This window comes from Schistocerca gregaria, chromosome 2 (assembly GCF_023897955.1).
Source record: "Schistocerca gregaria isolate iqSchGreg1 chromosome 2, iqSchGreg1.2, whole genome shotgun sequence".
NCBI classification, from domain to species: domain Eukaryota; kingdom Metazoa; phylum Arthropoda; class Insecta; order Orthoptera; family Acrididae; genus Schistocerca; species Schistocerca gregaria.
This window is the reverse complement of record NC_064921.1, coordinates 517,755,834-517,773,879: the sequence shown is the minus strand read 5'-3', so window position 1 is coordinate 517,773,879 and position 18,046 is coordinate 517,755,834. Positions and strand designations below refer to the sequence as shown.

The window sequence follows — 18,046 nt, the reverse complement described above, 5'->3', positions numbered from 1 at the left end:
GAGAAAGGCAGACAGCAAACCTTGAGCAATAAGCTTTTACCTGACGAATTTACAGCCAATATCTTCTGGGTTTCTGACACAGCTCTTTCTGCAACTTAACCCGACTGTCGCACAAAAATTAAACAACTTTAAAGTATTCTACTGCCTTTATTGTAAGTTAAGCCGATGACAGAAAATAAGAACAGTTTAGTGAACAAATCTAGAGCATATGTGCCGTGCATTGGAATTTGAGCCCCAATCCTTTTCTTTGGCGCATAGTGAGCTGCCAGTCACACCATTTAAGCAAAATTCGCGAACACTCTCAAAGCCTCACACTCTTCCCCCCCCCCCCCCCCTCCCACCCCATACGCGTGTATAAAGGGTGTTACAAAACTTTCAGGAAACATTCCTCACACACAAAGAAAGAAAATATGTTATGTAGACATGTGTCCGGAAACGCTTACTTTCCATGTTAGAGCTCATTTTATTACTTCTCTTCAAATCACATTAATCATGGAATGGAAACACACAACAACAGAACGTAACAGCGTGACATCAAACACTTTGTTGCAGGAAATGTTCAAAATCTCCTCCGTTAGCGAGGATACATGCTTCCACCCTCCGTCGCATAGAATCCCTGATGCGCTGATGCAGCCCTGGAGAATGGCGTATTGTATCTCAGCCGTCCACAATACGAGCACGAAGAGTCTCTACATTTGGTACCGGGGTTGTGTAGACAAGAGCTTTCAAATGCCCCCATAAATGAAAGTCAAGAGGGTTGACGTCAGGAGAGCGTGGAGGCCATGGAATTGGTCCGCATCAACCAATCCATCGGTCAGTGAATCTACTGTTGAGAACCGTACGAACACTTCGACTGAAATGTGCAGGAGCTCCATCGCGCATGAACCACATGTTGTGTCGTACTTGTAAAGGCACATGTTCTAGCAGCACAGGTAGACTATCCCGTATGAAATCATGATAACGTGCTCCACTGAGCGTAGGTGGACGAAGCTAAAATGAGGTCTAACACGGAAATTAAGCGTTTCCGGTCACATGTCCACATAACATCTTTTCTTTATTTGTGTGTGAGTAATGTTTCCTGAAAGTTTGGCCGTACCTTTTTGTAACACCCTATATATATATATATATATATATATATATATATATATATATATATATATAGTCTTGAGTCCGAATATGGTCTTCAGTCCGAAGACTGGTTTCATGCAGCTCTCTATGGTACTCTATCCTGTGCAAGTCTCTTACTATCCGAATAACGAGTAATTACTGCAGCCTTTAGAACCTACTTATTATATTCATGTCTAGGTCTCCATATAAAATTTTTACCCACTTCTCACTCTTCCCTCCAGTACTAGACTGGTCATTGTTAGATGTCTCAATATGTGTCCTATCATCTGATCCCTTCTTTTAGTGAAGTTATGCCACAAGTTTATTTTTTGTCCGGTTCTATTCGTTACCTCCTCATTAGCCAAATGATCTACCCATCTAATGTTCAGTACTCTTCTGGAGCATCACATTTCAGAATCTTCTAGTCTCCTTTTGTTTGAATTGTTTATTGTCGACATTCCGCTTCCTTAGAACGCTACACTCGAGACGAATACTTTCAGAAAACAATTCCTAACACTTAAATCTATATTCGCTGTTAGCAACTTTCTCTTCTTCAGAAACGATTTTCTTGTCATTGCCGCCCTGCATTTTATATCCTCCATACTTTGCTGATCATTATTTTCTGTCCAAACAGCAAAACTCATCTACAAATTTTAGTGTCTCGTTTTCTAATCTCATACCCACAGCATGTAGCTACATGTATATATACTGACTGGTTATAATGAAAGTGCACTTATTCACGGAAGTCCAGTGTCGGCTGTAATTATTGTACGGCAGCTATGCACATACACCATCATACCTATACATGACTTATAGCATACCAAGCTCGTGACAGTCCGTACTGTTCCTGTAACTGAGGCAACAGGAACTCACTCTCAGCAAAATTGTTCAAATAGCTCTGAGCACTATGGGACTCAACATCTATGGTCATCAGTGCCCTAGAACTTAGAACTACTTAAACCTGACTAACCTAAGGACATCACACAACACCCAGTCATCACGAGGCAGAGAAAATCCCTGACCCCGTCACTCTTAGCAAGACAGCAGTTACGGGTATGTGGGGCGAGCGTACACCAATTGTACAAAAGCATCCTGGTACCACTACGCAACGAGGAGTTGACCAGTAGATGCAACGAAAGGCATATCCGCAGCTATAGAAGGAGAGGTGGGGAGTGTTGTGGAGACAGTAGAGAAGCGCCAACAGCAGATGGGCCTCTCAGGTGAGCTAAGTGACTGCGAGCGCGGGCTTGTCATTGGAACTTACCTCAATAACAAATCCATCAGGGACATTCCATGTTTGTAAAGCTATCCATTACGACTGTTCGCGATATGACTGTGAGGTGGAAACTCGAAGAAACGACTACAGCTACACCAAGACCACGCAGGCGTCACGTACTGACGGACAGGGAGTGTCGAGTATCGCACAGGGTGGGTGGCAATAATCGCATGGAATTAGCTGAAGGGATCACTTTACAGTTCCATAGTGCCGCCAGCGGACCAGCTAGCACATAATGACTGTGTGTAGGGAGTTTAAAAAAAATAGGGTACAGTGGTTGATCGTCTGCTTGTTAGCCACACAATTCTGTAGTAAATGGTGAGCGATGGTTGGCGTGGTGCAAAGAACGATGCTACTGGATACTGAATATTAGTTATTTAGTTAGTTTCATTTTCCATGGCTTATTTGCATGATAAATCGTAGTGATGTGGAAGGAGTCATTTTATATTCACATCCCAAATTATTATCTAGATATGCCATCATGCTAATCATTCACAATATTATTATTATTATTAAATATACAGACGTGAGTTAGTAATTTTTACACGAGCTTTTACACATTAAAGTTATATACACGCGTCAAAAAAATTTTGCATCACCTCGGTTCCGGGAGTCCCGCAACCTGTACAAAAATTTGGAATAGAGATCAACATAAACACCATTTCCGCCCTTTGTATTGCTCATGAAAACCACACATTGCATGTTGTACCACAATATAGCGAGACATTCAGATTGCTATACACACTGGTACCTCTAATACCCAGTAGAACGTCCTCTTGCATTGATGCATGCCTGTATCCCTCGTGCCATACTATCCACAACTTCATCAAGGCACTGTTGGTCCAAATTGCCCCACTCCTCAACGGCGATTCGGTATAGATCCCTCAGAGTGATTGGTGGGTCATGTCGTCCATAAACAGCCCTTTTCGATATATCCCACGCATTTTCAGTAGGGTTCATGGCTGGACAACATGCTAGCCCCGCTAGTCGAGCGATGTCGTTATACTGAAGGAAATCATTCACAAGATGTGCATGATGGGGGCGCGAATTGTCGTCCATGAAGACGAATGTCTCGCCAATATTCTGCTAATATGTTTGCACTATCGGTAGGAGGATGGCACTGACGTATCATACAGGCTTTACGGCACCTTCCATGTCCAACAGCGGCGTACGTCGGCCCCACGTAATGCCACCCCAAAAACATCAGGGAACCTCCACCTTGCTGCACTCGCTGGACAGTGTGTCTAAGGCGTCCAACATGTCCGGGTTGCCTCCAAACACGTCCCCGACGATTGTCTGGTTGAAGGCATATACACCACTCGTTGGTGAAGAGAACGTGATGCAAATCCTGAGCGATCCATTTGGCATGTTGTTGGGCCCAGCTCTAGCGCGCTGCATTGTGTGGTGGTTGCAAAGATGTACCTCGCCACGGACGTCGGGAGTGAAGTTGCGCGTCATGCAGCCTATTGCGCACAGTTTGAGTCGTAACACGACGACCTGAGGCTGCAAAGAAAGCATTATTCAACATGGGGCGTTGCTGTCAGGGTTCCTCCGAGCCATAATCCTTAGGTAGCGGTCATCCACTGCAGTAGTAACCCTTGGGCGGCCTGAGTGAGGCTTGTAATCGACAGTTCCTGTCTCTCTGTATCTACTCCATGTCCGAACAACATGGCTTTGCTTCACTCTGAGACACCTGGACACTTCCTTTGTTGAGAGCCCTTCCTGGCACAAAGTAACAATGCGGACGCGATCGGACGGCGGTATTGACCGTCTAGGCATGGTTGAACTATAGACAGCACGAGCTGTGTACCTTCTTCCTGGTGGAAAGACTGGAACTGATTGGCTGTCGGACCCCCCTCCGTCTAATAGGCGCTCCTCATGCATGGTTGCTTACATCTTTGGGCGGGTTTAGTGACATCTCTGAACAGTCAGAGGGACTGTGTCTGGTACAATAACCACAGTCAACGTCTATCTTCAGGAGTTCTGGGAACCGAGGTGATGGAATACTTTTTTGATGTGTGTAAATTCTTCTACGGAGCAGAAAGAGATGTCAAGGAGAAACGTTATCAGTTTGGTTTCAAGTTTTACTTTGCCATCTGTCAGACTGTTTATATCACTGGGTAAGTGATCAAAAATTTTAGTTGCAAACATTATGCACCCCTATATATATGTTTTTGGATAGGGTCCGCCTTCAGCAAAAACACAGTTTTGTTTTATAACCCAAACATGTTTCACTACAGTTGCAGCATCCTCAGTGGGCTTTTATTTTCCATCTGTTAAAGATAAAGAACGTTCTTTGTTGTTTTGTATACATGTAGCTATTAGTTTTAAAAAAATGTAATTATAGATATTTGAAAAAACACATAAATTATGAAAATCCATACCTTTTTACCACATGGTGTGGTTTTTCTGACGTCTTGTGTTTCTACAATGACCGACAGTTTGTCATCTGCAACCACTTATACCTTAAAGTAGATAAATTGTTTAAGCCAAAATTACGATTTGAAGAACTATGTTATTATTATGCCTGAAATTATTTAATTCTATGTGTGTGTGTGTGTGTGTGTGTGTGTGTGTGTAAAAGGGGGAGACAGAGAGAGAAAGAGAGGGAGAGAGAAAGGGAGGGAGAGAGAGGTTTTAGGTTTCAGGATTTTTTTTTTCCTGGTGTGTGGTGGAGGGGGTTTAAGATCTCTATAGGTTGGTTTTGTCTGTTAATTCTTTGAGGGCAGAGAACAGAGTGCCATTGCAGAGAGCTGTGTATTCATTTATTATTTGTTTGCCTTCTACTATGGCTTTTTGTATCTGGTAATTTTCTTCGATTATCAGTTTTTGTGAGGGGCTGTTGCTGCATTTGAGAATTTTCAAATCCGTGTTGATGTTTGTTGGGCTATGTTTCTTGTCCATGAGGTGTTCAGCAAATGTGGAATGACAGCTGTTACTTTTTAATGCTCTTTTGTGTTCTGTATATCTGGTATTAAAGTTTCTGGTTGTCTGTCCTATATAAACTGCTTTGCAATCCTGGCATGTTAATTGGTAAATACCAGATGTGTTGTGCTTGTCTGTGCTTGTGTTGGTTGTCCTTAGTTTTTTCTATGTTGAGTTGTCTGTCCTGTAGGCTATTTTTATCCCTTGTTTTTTGAGTATGTTGCCTATTCTGTGTACTGTTTTGTTGTTATAGGTGAGAGTGAACCATCTGTTTGTCATTGTGGGTGTTTCCTGTTCATGTGTGTTCATTGGTGGGTTCTGTGTGTTTGTAGGTTGAGGCTTTTGTTTTTGATTTTGTGTGTTGGGTGTCCTTTTTAATTTTGCTTTAATTTTGTGGTTTAGTTTATCTATAGTGTTTGTGTCATATCCATTCTCCACTGCTATTTGTCTGATTGTCTGCAATTCATTCTTGTAGTTGTTATCAGTGAGTGGGGTTTTGTTTAGTCTGTGTAGCATATATTGGAAGCTGGCTAGTTTGTGCGTAATTGGATGATTAGAGTCTTTGTGAAAAAAAAAAAAATCCTGAAACCTAAAACCTCTCTCTCCCTCCCTTTCTCTCTCCCTCTCTTTCTCTCTCTGTCTCCCCCTTTTACACACACACACACACACACACACACACACACACACACACACACACACACACAAAAATATCTCTGTCACCTCTGAAAAGGTTCAAAACAGCCGCCAGGAACACCTTCAACTGTTCCACTGTCAGCCATCTTGTTTTTACACCTCCAGCTGTTCCACTGCCAGCCATGTTTTGTTTTTATAGCTGATAAACAGTGAAACAGTGAGTGACAGTGACAGTGGCAGTGGCAACTCAATATTCAGTGTTTGACAGTGATGAAGACGAAAAAAGAGTAAGTGAAACACCTTGTAAATAGACACTCACTCACACACACACACACACACACACACACACACATAGAATTAAATAATTTCAGGCATAATAATAACATAGTTCTTCAAATCGTAATTTTGGCTTAAACAATTTATCTACTTTAAGGTATAAGTGGTTGCAGATGACAAACTGTCGGTCATTGTAGAAACACAAGACGTCAGAAAAACCACACCATGTGGTAAAAAGGTATGGATTTTCATAATTTATGTGTTTTTTCAAATATCTATAATTACATTTTTTTAAAACTAATAGCTACATGTCTACAAAACAACAAAGAACGTTCTTTATCTTTAACAGATGGAAAATAAAAGCCCACTGAGGATGCTGCAACTGTAGTGAAACATGTTTGGGTTATAAAACAAAACTGTGTTTTTGCTAAAGGCGGACCCTATCCAAAAACATATATATTGTTAAAGCAAACACGGAAAAAAAGAGCTTCAATACCAAGATGATTATCATGCACCCCTTTTTGACAATCTTAACGTGGAGTAATGAATGCCCTGTTTCTTTGTGGTATTGTAATTATGCACACCGTCGTTGCTTTTGAACTGCTGTGGATTATTTACTATAAACTTCACGAGAGTAGAAATATACTGTGAAGCAGTAGTCAGAATGCACAACTCCTTAAACAGATGTGTAAAAGAAGATCGTGGTGAGCAACACATATTATTCTTACAGTACGTTTTTGAACAATAAAGTTTTTATTCCTTAATGGTGAGTTACACCAGGACATTATTTCAGATGACAGTTACTGAATGAATATGTGCAAAATTTGTCCACTTACTGATTTGTCTCTCCCGAGCATTTGCAATGATTCTAAACGATAACGTGACTGAACTAAGCTTTTTAGAAGTTCTAGATTGAGCTTTTTCCAGTTTAAATTCTTATCGATATGGACACCTAAGATTTTTAAGTTTCCACATTATTTATTATTTTCTTACCAGGTCTTAAACTTGTCATTGGTGTCGTATCCCTAGATGTGCAGAACTGAATATGTTGTCTTCTTAAATTGAAAGCTGATACTATTTGCAGAAAACCTGTCAATTATACTTTTAAGAACCTTGTTTACCATTTCTTCTGTTGATGTATGTGTGCTTCGACTGCTTACAATACTAGTATTATCTGCAAAAAGATTTAATTCTGCTTTCTGCATATTAGATGGAAAAACGTTTACACATACGAGGAACAATAGGGGACCTAAGATTCAGCCCTGGGAAATCTCCACTGATTACGTTGACATCGTTGCAAAATAGAGCTTTCTACAGTCTTATTGTTAGATAAGACATTATCCATTTCTAGGCTATACCATCAATCGCATAAAACTTCAGTTTATCAACGAGAATATTGTGAATCATGCAGTCAAATGTCATAGATAGGTAGCAGTAAATACTAACCGTCATTTTTTTATTGTTTAATGCTTGTAAAATCTGACGATTGAACATGTAAATAGTAGAACAACTTTTCTGAAGTCCGGACAGTGATTTGCTGAAAATGGTATTGTCGCTTAGGCGACATACTACGCTAGGATACATCACCTTCTCAAAAACTTTGGAAAATTATGTCAGCAGTGAGAGAGGTCGGTAATAATTTATATCTCTATCTCCTTTCTTAAATAACTTATTTCAATCTCTATGAAAAAATGCATTGAGTTAGTAATGTATTACATGTGTCAGATAATGCAAGACTTATTATGTAGGGACAAATCTTTAGTACTCTATAGGTACCACAATAAGATTCAGGCGAACTTTTATTTTTGGGAGAATATAGTAATTTTCTTAATTCCAGAAGGAGAAATTGGTGATAAAGTCATATGACTGAATTTTATGAGGGTTCCTTTTCAACATACCACTGTGATTTTTCTCTTCAACTTTGTCAAAAAAAAAAAAAATGGTTCAAATGGCTCTGAGCACTATGGGACTTAACATCTGTGGTCATCAGTCCCCTAGATCTTAGAACTACTTAAACCTAACTAACCTAAGGACATCACACGCATCCATGCCCGAGGCAGGATTCGAACCTGCGACCGTAGCAGTCGCGCGGTTCCGGACTGAGCGCCTAGAACCGCGAGACCACCGCGGCCGGCCAACTTTGTTCCTATACTTTCTGCTGTGTTTAGGAAGTGCTTATTAAATATATTTGCTACACGTGACTCATCATTTACAGCCCTTCAATTCAGCTCAATATTGATGTTATCCTGTTCTGTGCCGGCCAGAGTGCCCGAGCGGATCTAGGCGCTACAGTCTGGAACCGCGCTACCGCTATGGTCGCAGGTTCGAATCCTGCCTCGGGTATAAATGTGTGTGAGGTTCTTAGTTTAGTTAGGTTTAAGTAGTTCTAAGTTCTAGGGGACTGATGACCTCAGCAGCTAAGTCCCATAGTGCTCAGAGCGATTTGAATCTGTTCTGTGGCTGGTTGTCCTGTCTCTCATTTCACTATCCAAGCTAATATTATAACTGCGAAAGTAACTCTGTTACGTTTTCACGATAAAAACGATGATCCGATTTTGATGCAATTTGGTATGGAAAGATATAGGCTACCTTAGAAAGTATACCGTCCCATACATTTATTGATTTGAAGAATATAACGCCTAATATGGAGCAATAAGTACTCTTTGAAAAAGCTATTTACTCTTAGGCGTTTGAACTTTATCATAGTCGTGAAAATGCATTTATTGTTTGATATGTTCTACATAATAAGATTCAACGTAATGAATACAATTCTTATGCAGTCCTTTACGTGTTTAATTCATATTTCCGTACAAACATCAGCGAAAAGCCGAATTTTAATCTCTCTGCGTCTTGCGTCTGTTGTACACTACTGGCCATTAAAATTGCTACATCAATAAGAAATGCAGATGATAAACGGGTATTCATTGGACAGACATGTTATACTAGAACTGACATGTGATTACATTTTCACGTAATTTTTCATGCATAGATCCTGAGAAATCAGTACCCAGAACAACCACCTCTGGCCGTAATAACCGCCTTGATACGCCTGGGCATTGAGTCAAACAGAGCTTGGATGGCGTGTACAGGTACAGCTGCCCATGCAGCTTCAACACGATACCACAGTTCATCAATGTAGTTACTGGCGTATTGTGACGAGACAGTTGCTCGGCCACCATTGACCAGACGTTTTCACTTGATGAGAGATCTGGAGAATGTGCTGGATAGGGCAGCAGTCGAACATTTTCTGTATCCAGAAAGGCCCGTACAGGACGTGTAACATGCGGTCGTGCAGTATCCTGCTGAAATGTAGGTTTTCGCTGGGATCGAATGAAGGGCAGAATCACGGGTCGTAACACATCTTAAATGTAAAGTCCACTGTTCAAAGTGCCGTCAATGCGAATAAGAGGTGACCGAGACGTGTAACCAATGGCACCCCATAACATTACGCCAGGTGATACGCGAGTAAGGCGAGGACGAATACACGCTTCCAATTTGCGTTCACCGCGATGACGCCAAACATGGATGCGACCAACATGAGGCTGTAAACAGAACCTGAATTTATCAGAAAAAATGACGTTTTGGCATTCGTGCACCCAGGTTCGTCGTTGAGTACACCATCGCAGGCGCTCCTGTCTGTGATGCAGCGTCAAGGATAACCGCAGCCATGGCCTCCGAGCTATAGTCCATGCTGCTGCAAACGTCGTCGAACTGTTCGTGCAGATGGTTGTTGTGTTGCAAACGTCCCCATCTGTTGACTCAGGGATCGAGACGTGGCTGCACGATCCGTTACAACCATGCGGATAAGGTGCCTGTCATCTCGACTGCTTGTGATACGAGGCCGTTGGGATCCAGCACGGCGTTCCGTATTACCCACCTGAACCCACCGATTCCATATTCTGCTAACAGTCATTGGATCTCGACCAACGCGAGTAGCAATGTCGCGATACGATAAACCGCAATCGCAATAGGCTACAATCCGACCTTTATCAAAGTCGGAAGCGTGATGGTACGCATTTCTCCTCCTTACACGAGGCATCACAACAACGTTTCACCAGGCAACGTCCGTCAACTGCTGTTTGTGTATGAAAAATCGGTTGGAAACTTTCGTCATGTGAGCATGTTGTAGGTGTCGCCACCGACGCCAACCTTGTGTGAATGCTCTGAAAAGCTTATCATTTGGATATCACAGCATCTTCTTCCTGTCGGTTAAATTTCGCGTCTGTAGCACGTCATCTTCGTGGTGCAGCAATTTTAATGGCCAGTAGTGTAAGTCCTGAGACGCGTGTGGTCATGTGACTAGCGTTGTTGATTTTCAGTCCTACGGTACCGGATTCGGTTCCCGGCGGGGCCGTTTTTTTTCCCTTTTTGACTGAATGGACAAGTGTTGGATTCATCTTCATTTTATCATCATCGACGCACATGTAACCGAAGTGGCGTGAAATAAAGACTTGCAGCATGCGCCCAGAAGGAAGTGGGAAGACATTTCTTATTTGCTGTTAGCCCAAATTCGTAAAAATAAGAATTGTTGCTGCAGTAGCCTCCTCTGAAATAGCTGCCACGCCCCTCAGTTGTGTTCGAATTCCCGCATTCAGTACTTAAGCTGCCGCTGGACTCAGCGCACGTAGGTGTACCTATTTGTAACATCAAGGAAAAGAAAGATACTGGACGACTGTACAGCGCTTTGACAGACTCTGCCCTTAATAACTAAAGAAACACCGCAAAATCAAATAAACGCACGTTTAAAGGCGTCGGTGAGGGATGTCTTTCTGAAAATCGGGGTAGATCGTATTGATTACGTTACACCGTGAATTCTGTAATATTGTTCACAGTGCGTAGGGGTTGGGTAGCAATGTTTATCCTGCAAACAAATATGGGAAATAACGAATGACTGTGTGAAAGGGCAATTATGGAGCCGGCTAATGAATTTATACGATGGCTGAATGAAAAATTTGTCAGAAGTAGAAGGAAATGTTGACGAGTATCTCTCTTTCGATAATATTATAGACACTGAACAGACCACCACTTACTCTATAGAGCTTCTTCACACTTTAGAATTATCAGGAGTACCTTCTCATAAACTGCGGTTAAAGGATGGTGTTCCAGTCCTCTTAATGAAAAATCTGTGTGCGACAAGAATGCGTAACGTTACGCGCTTCCAATTTACACATCTAAGCCAACATACTGTTAGGGCTGCTTTAATTATTCGCTCAGCTCAAGGAGAAAGTGTTTTGATTTCCCGGATCTCTGTTTTTTTGCCGGATTGGCCTTTTCGGTTTACAAGATGGCAATTCCCAATAAGACCTGATTTTGGAATGACCACAGGTAAAGCCAAACAGAACGCTGTCAATGTTTCTGCTTGCTTTCAGAAAAAATGTGTTTTTCTCCCAGACAACTCTGTGTGGCGTACTCACGTGTATCCAGCCCACAAAATCTGTGAGTCCTTGCAAAAGAAGGCAAGACCAAAAACATTGATTATAGGCCTACAACTTTGTTACATTTTTGAAATAAATAATTTATAAGAAAGAAAAGTAACTGTAGTTTTTAATATTTTAATTAAGATTCAACATATGGCAAAAAATAAAAAGACACTCATTATGTACCTATATATAAGCACTACAAATATTTGTTCCTACACAAATACATTTCTACACCACTATAACCCCAGATATTTATACATTATTGGCATACTTCCTCATGATAACTCATCATAACATGACTACTGATATGCGAGCGAAGCTGCGGGTGACAGCTAATATCCCGTATAGCCTTAAGTCTGTTGTGGGTATTATCAATTTCTCACATTACGTGCATATAACTTCATTTTTTAATAACATTTTCTAGTAGTTTTGTAGCGTGCAACTACTGCAGGATCTGTGCCTGTTATTGTCAGCATGGCAGGAAACGAGAGATCTGGAGTGAGAATCACTCCGTACCCTGTGCCAATCCGATGAAAGGCTTTAGGTTTGGCGAACGCCTGGATAATATTACCTGCCTTCATGTGAAGTCCCAACAGTTAAGTTAGGAGGTGGTACTGTTATGGTGTGGGGGTGTTTTTCGTTCTTGGTGTGTTAGCCCCGTTACTGCGCTAAATAAAACGCTAAATGTGTAGGAATATGAACACATTTTCCAGAGTTGTGTTCTGTCTACACTACAGAAACAATTCATAGACAATGACTGTTTGTATCAGCATGACAATGCACCATCTCATAACGCAGCTCGTGTAAGGCAATGGTTTGTGGACAATAACACTCCTGGCATCAGCTGGCCTGCCCTAAGTCAGAACGTCGACTTCGCTATGCACGCCGGCGTCCAACATCAGTGCCTTCTCTGGTTTCGGCTCTGGAAGAATAATGGGCTGTTATTCTTCCATAGACATTCAGACACCTCACTGAAAGTGTTCCCAGTAGAGTTCAAGCTGTCATGAAGGCGGACGGTGCACGCACGCCAACTTAATGTCCACCAATAGTTACCCAGATGCTGTCGATCAGAGCGTGTGTACCAGTGTGGAGTAGTCAACTGGACTGCAGGTCAATGAAGGGTCACTGCTTTCTCTGTCAAGTCAGCGGTTCTAGGCGCTCAGTCTGGAACCGCGCGACCGTTATGGTCGCATGTTCGAATCCTGCCTCTGGCATGGATGTGTGTGATGTCCTTAGGTTAGTTAGGTTTAAGTAATTCTAAGTTCTAGGGGACTGATGACCTCAGATGTTAAGTCCCATAGTGCTTAGAGCCTTTTGAACCATTTTGTCAAGTCACAGTGTAGCTGAATGACTTATGTAAGTCATGCTTTTACTTTGTAGTCAGTCATTCGTCGTCCAGCAGATTTCTTCTCCTTCTTCTCTACACTACAGCTTTTGATGAACTTTGGTCTCCCAACAATCTGACACCATGTATCTGTGTTCTCTGATTTTCTCTTCCATCCTCAGATGTGCATTTTGTAAAGTCAACCATTATATTGCCTAGTCATATAGTTCTTGATCGGGCCTTCTTCCTGCTGGAATACAATTTGCCTTTTATTATTCATCTCCCATCATCTCTACATGTCGTAACAAATGTATGCTTTGCTGTTTAATAAATTTTACTATATCATTACGTTGTATAAGTTTTCGTATGTCATCGCTGTACCTTCCTCTCGAACACTCTGCCTCTCTCATAGGCCCATAAATTACTTGCAGTATTTCTCTATGCAATGCTATTATGTTGTGTTACGGCGTAAAGTCGAACGGCGGCACGCCAGTCGGATACGATAGAGCAGAGATGGCTGTGAGAAGACGTCAGCCAATCGTACGCTGACCGACCCGTCTCCAGGACGATAGCGTTACAGCAGCGGCCCCTATGCGAAGAGGACATAAGCACGGAGCCTGACTGGTCGCGGTCAGTTGAACAGAAACTTCAAGGTTAGCGAGTTCCATAGCAGCATCGACACTAGTTATTTTGCTTGCACAATCTATGTAACACGGACTTGGGAATTGTTTATACTGAAGATATTTCTTATTTTGTCTGTCGCCCTTTGCTTGCGACACATCTGTGTAACACAAAGATAAGTATCGTATTTTTTTCATTTTATAATAAAACGCATTAATACGATTTGCTTGAATGTTGTCCAGCGATCCAGAAAGCAGGTTTCCTAGACACCCCATCTTTGACGACTAGGATGGATTTAACAGCTTGTTTGTATGCGCTTGTCTCATCGTCAACATTTCTGACCAGTGTGTAACAACTGCTCGAACAAGGGAATAGGGATGTATGTTATTTTCTGGACACGAGTAAAAAAAAATTACTGTAATTACAGAATTCTAAGTCTGTATCTTGTCACAGATGCCTATTCTTTTAGTGTTTCATGCAATGCTGGCAACATTTTCCCCATTTTTTTTTTAAGAACAACTGGTCGGAAGTGTCTGTAATTGGCCGGAAACCACATTGGTCCACTTCTGTGGAAGCTATTTCTCTGGATGATATTGTGTCCATGAATCAGGTGGTACATGTTAAAATTTACTCATAGATTTGCCAAGTTTTCTTGTAGCTCTGTGGCCGTGTGGTTCAATTGACATGATAGTATGTGTAATGTACATGCGATATTGTTTGGCAGAAAGTCGAGGGCCACGGTAAGAGGAAATTGCCCTGGGTACAAGCTCAATACGAGCAACAGAGTCCTAGCCGCACACATTGTAAGTAGGCTGTTTGGGTCTTTATGTTGGTAACGTCACGTAGTGCTCTGTATGAAAATCACTGGCTGTGCTGTGTGCAGTCTATGGCCAGTTGGCATTGTTGGAATATTCGCTATTGTAGTGTTGGGAAGTTGGTTGTGAACAGCGCGTAGCGTTGCGCAGTTGGAGGTGAGCCGCCAGCAGTGGAGGATGTGGGGAGAGAGATGGCAGAATTTTGAGAGCGGACGATGTGGACGTATGTCCATCAGAAAGAATAAATTTGTAATACTATATATACACTCCTGGAAATGGAAAAAAGAACACATTGACACCGGTATGTCAGACCCACCATACATGCTCGGGACACTGCGAGAGGGCTGTACACGCAATGATCACACGCACGGCACAGCGGACACACCAGGAACCGCGGTGTTGGCCGTCGAATGGCGCTAGCTGCGCAGCATTTGTGCACCGCCGCCGTCAGTGTCAGCCAGTTTGCCGTGGCATACGGAGCTCCATCGCAGTCTTTAACACTGGTAGCATGCCGCGACAGCGTGGACGTGAACCGTATGTGCAGTTGACGGACTTTGAGCGAGGGCGTATAGTGGGCATGCGGGAGGCCGGGTGGACGTACCGCCGAATTGCTCAACACGTGGGGCCTCAGGTCTCCACAGTACATCGATGTTGTCGCCAGTGGTCGGCGGAAGGTGCACGTGCCCGTCGACCTGGGACCGGACCGCAGCGACGCACGGATGCACGCCAAGACCGTAGGATCCTACGCAGTGCCGTAGGGGACCCCACCGCCACTTCCCAGCAAATTAGGGACACTGTTGCTCCTGGGGTATCGGCGAGGACCATTCGCAACCGTCTCCATGAAGCTGGGCTACGGTCCCGCACACCGTTAGGCCGTCTTCCGCTCACGCCCCAACATCGTGCAGCCCGCCTCCAGTGGTGTCGCGACAGGCGTGAATGGAGGGACGAATGGAGACGTGTCGTCTTCAGCGATGAGAGTCGCCTCTGCCTTGGTGCCAATGATGGTCGTATGCGTGTTTGGCGCCGTGCAGGTGAGCGCCACAATTAGGACTGCATACGACTGAGGCACACAGGGCCAACACCCGGCATCATGGTGTGGGGAGCGATCTACACTGGCCGTACACCTCTGGTGATCGTCGAGGGGACACTGAATAGTGCACGGTACATCCAAACCGTCATCGAACCCATCGTTCTACCATTCCTAGACCGGCAAGGGAACTTGCTGTTCCAACAGGACAATGCACGTCCGCACGTATCCCGTGCCACCCAACGGGCTCTAGAAGGTGTAAGTCAACTACCCTGGCCAGCAAGATCTCCGGATCTGTCCCCCATAGAGCATGTTTGGGACTTGATGAAGCGTCGTCTCGCGCGGTCTGCACGTCCAGCACTAACGCTGGTCCAACTGTGGCTCCAGGTGGAAATGGCATGGCAAGCCGTTCCACAGGTCTATATCCAGCATCTCTATGATCGTCTCCATGGGAGAATAGCAGCCTGCATTGCTGCGAAAGGTGGATATACACTGTACTAGTGCCGACATTGTGCATGCTCTGTTGCCTGTGTCTATGTGCCTGTGGTTCTGTCAGTGTGATCATGTGATGTATCTGACCCCAGGAATGTGTCAATAAAGTTTCCCCTTCCTGGGACAATGAATTCACGGTGTTCTTATTTCAATTTCCAGGAGTGTATATGATGACTTTGGAATATTATTAAGGTAAATGCATTGTTTATTCTCTGTCAAAATCATTTGCTAACTATGCCTTCAGTAGTTAGAATATTTTATTTAGCTGGCAGTATTGGCGCTCGCTGGGTATTGCAGTAGTTTGAGTAACAAAGACTTTTGTGAGGTAAGTGATTCATGAAAGGTATAGGTTATTGTTAGTCAGGGCCATTCTTTTGTAGGGATTATTGAAAGTCAGATTGCGTTGCGCTAAAAAATACATATTGAGTGTCAGTTTAGTGTTGATCAGAATAAGTAAAGAGAGAAATGTGTGAGTACTTTCATTTCTGCTCAGCTGTTTGAAAATCAAATAAAGTAAGGGGTTAACCAGCACAGTAAGTGGTAAATTTTTCTAAGGGGATGTTTCGACATCAGCAACCTCACTGTTAGGCGGTAACTGGGCCAGCGATGCTAATGCAGGCCGTAATGTCGGCGCCATCTGACGCACGTAGAAGCTGCTGTGACTCCTCCTGGTCAGGCGACAATACATATTTCCCTACTTTATCCCAAGAGGCAACAACGCTCGACCAACCAGGACAAGAGATGTTAGTTCTTTTTAGCCGCGTATTTAGATCAGGAATGAGTTCGATTAGGAGGCGTGAGAGCGTTATAGAGATGCTCATCGGACTCTAGTGGCATACGCAAGGGAGGTTTTGAACATCACAGAGAGATTTACTGTAAAATTTCTGGTGAGTGTACGTTCCAAGAATATTCAGGTAGCATATTACTTCCTGCCACTTACAATTCGCAGAATCACCGAGATGGGAACACCAGAGAAATTCCACTTCATATGAAGGCCTACCGACAGTCTTTCAACCTGTGAATTATTCGCAATCGAAAAGGAAAGCAAGAAAATGGTACCATAAATTATCTCCGCTGCACACCAAAATATGGCTTGCAATGTGTAGAAAGGTATTCACACCTAAATATGGCTTGCAATGTGTAGAAAGGCATTCGCCTTCAGTGGATCGTATACAAACCATCATTATGATCATCACTTATCGTTGTAGGTACTGTCATATCCCTTGGTGCGACCTAGGTACAATCTTCTATAATGTTAGGCACATTATTTTCCTCTTCAATTTCTTCTAAGCGGTCTTCGCTTGAACCGCTCTGCTGGGATCATCTTCAGGACACCAGAGTCGCGTTCACTTATAAAAGGGAGTTTTCCCGCGCTTACGCGGAAAACGTGGGGTTTCTTTGTAAAATTCTTCCTGCTACTGTTGGTAGGTCATCGTCAATGGATAGCGAGCGAAACAAGCAAAGCAAGGGCAGGAGAATGTTTATCAAAATGTTATTGCAGTGTCACAGAGATGGTTTCCTGGTCATTATTTGTATTCCTCGCTCACTGTGGCTGTGCATTTACTTCCTTGATGGCGGGAAGCGCCGATACTGAAAGACGGTTTCCCGACTGAAGTTATTCGTTCTTGGAAATCTCTATCGCTTCTAGCATCTTTTTCTTCTATAAATGTTGGTTTCCTTCCCAGAACACGTACGACGTTGGAACCAGTGCCTGTTGTTCCGCTGCCGCAGATATCACGCTTTTTTAATCTCATGTGGCGTTCCTGATCCTCAACACGTTCTTTCAGAGTCCTTCCCTTTTCGCCTAAGCGGATGCATTATCTCCACTCTGCGGGAGTTTATGAAGTGGCATGCAACTGTGGCAGAGTGTATACAGGGTGTTCAGAAACTTGTCAGGGTGTTGTAGGGTAGTTTGTACTGAGAAATAATTGAAAGAAAAAAATTCGGTACGTTTCCGAGTTAGCTGTCAGTGAAGTTAGCCAGACAGGGCGTCGCGAGCGCAAATGCAAGCGGTGCGTTAGATACAAATGCTGTGTCTTGTGCTCTTAGCGTAGGTGATAGAGCACGAGAATGCTCAGACTTTGGCTCAGGTTCTTTCCCTACTACCGTCCCACGTCCAATTTTTATATC

The 18,046-nt window shown here is 43.2% G+C and overlaps 1 long non-coding RNA gene across 1 annotated transcript in view; it reads left to right on the top strand.

Annotated features, from left to right (window-relative positions):
• Positions 1-6,155: 6,155 nt before the first annotated feature.
• The window catches only part of LOC126336199 (uncharacterized), a 63,057-nt gene continuing 51,166 nt past the window's right edge, over positions 6,156-18,046 (top strand). The window contains exons 1-3 of the long non-coding RNA XR_007564911.1: positions 6,156-6,228; positions 6,375-6,455; positions 6,567-6,921. This is a non-coding gene — a long non-coding RNA (uncharacterized LOC126336199). The remainder of the gene's footprint in view (positions 6,229-6,374; positions 6,456-6,566; positions 6,922-18,046) is intronic.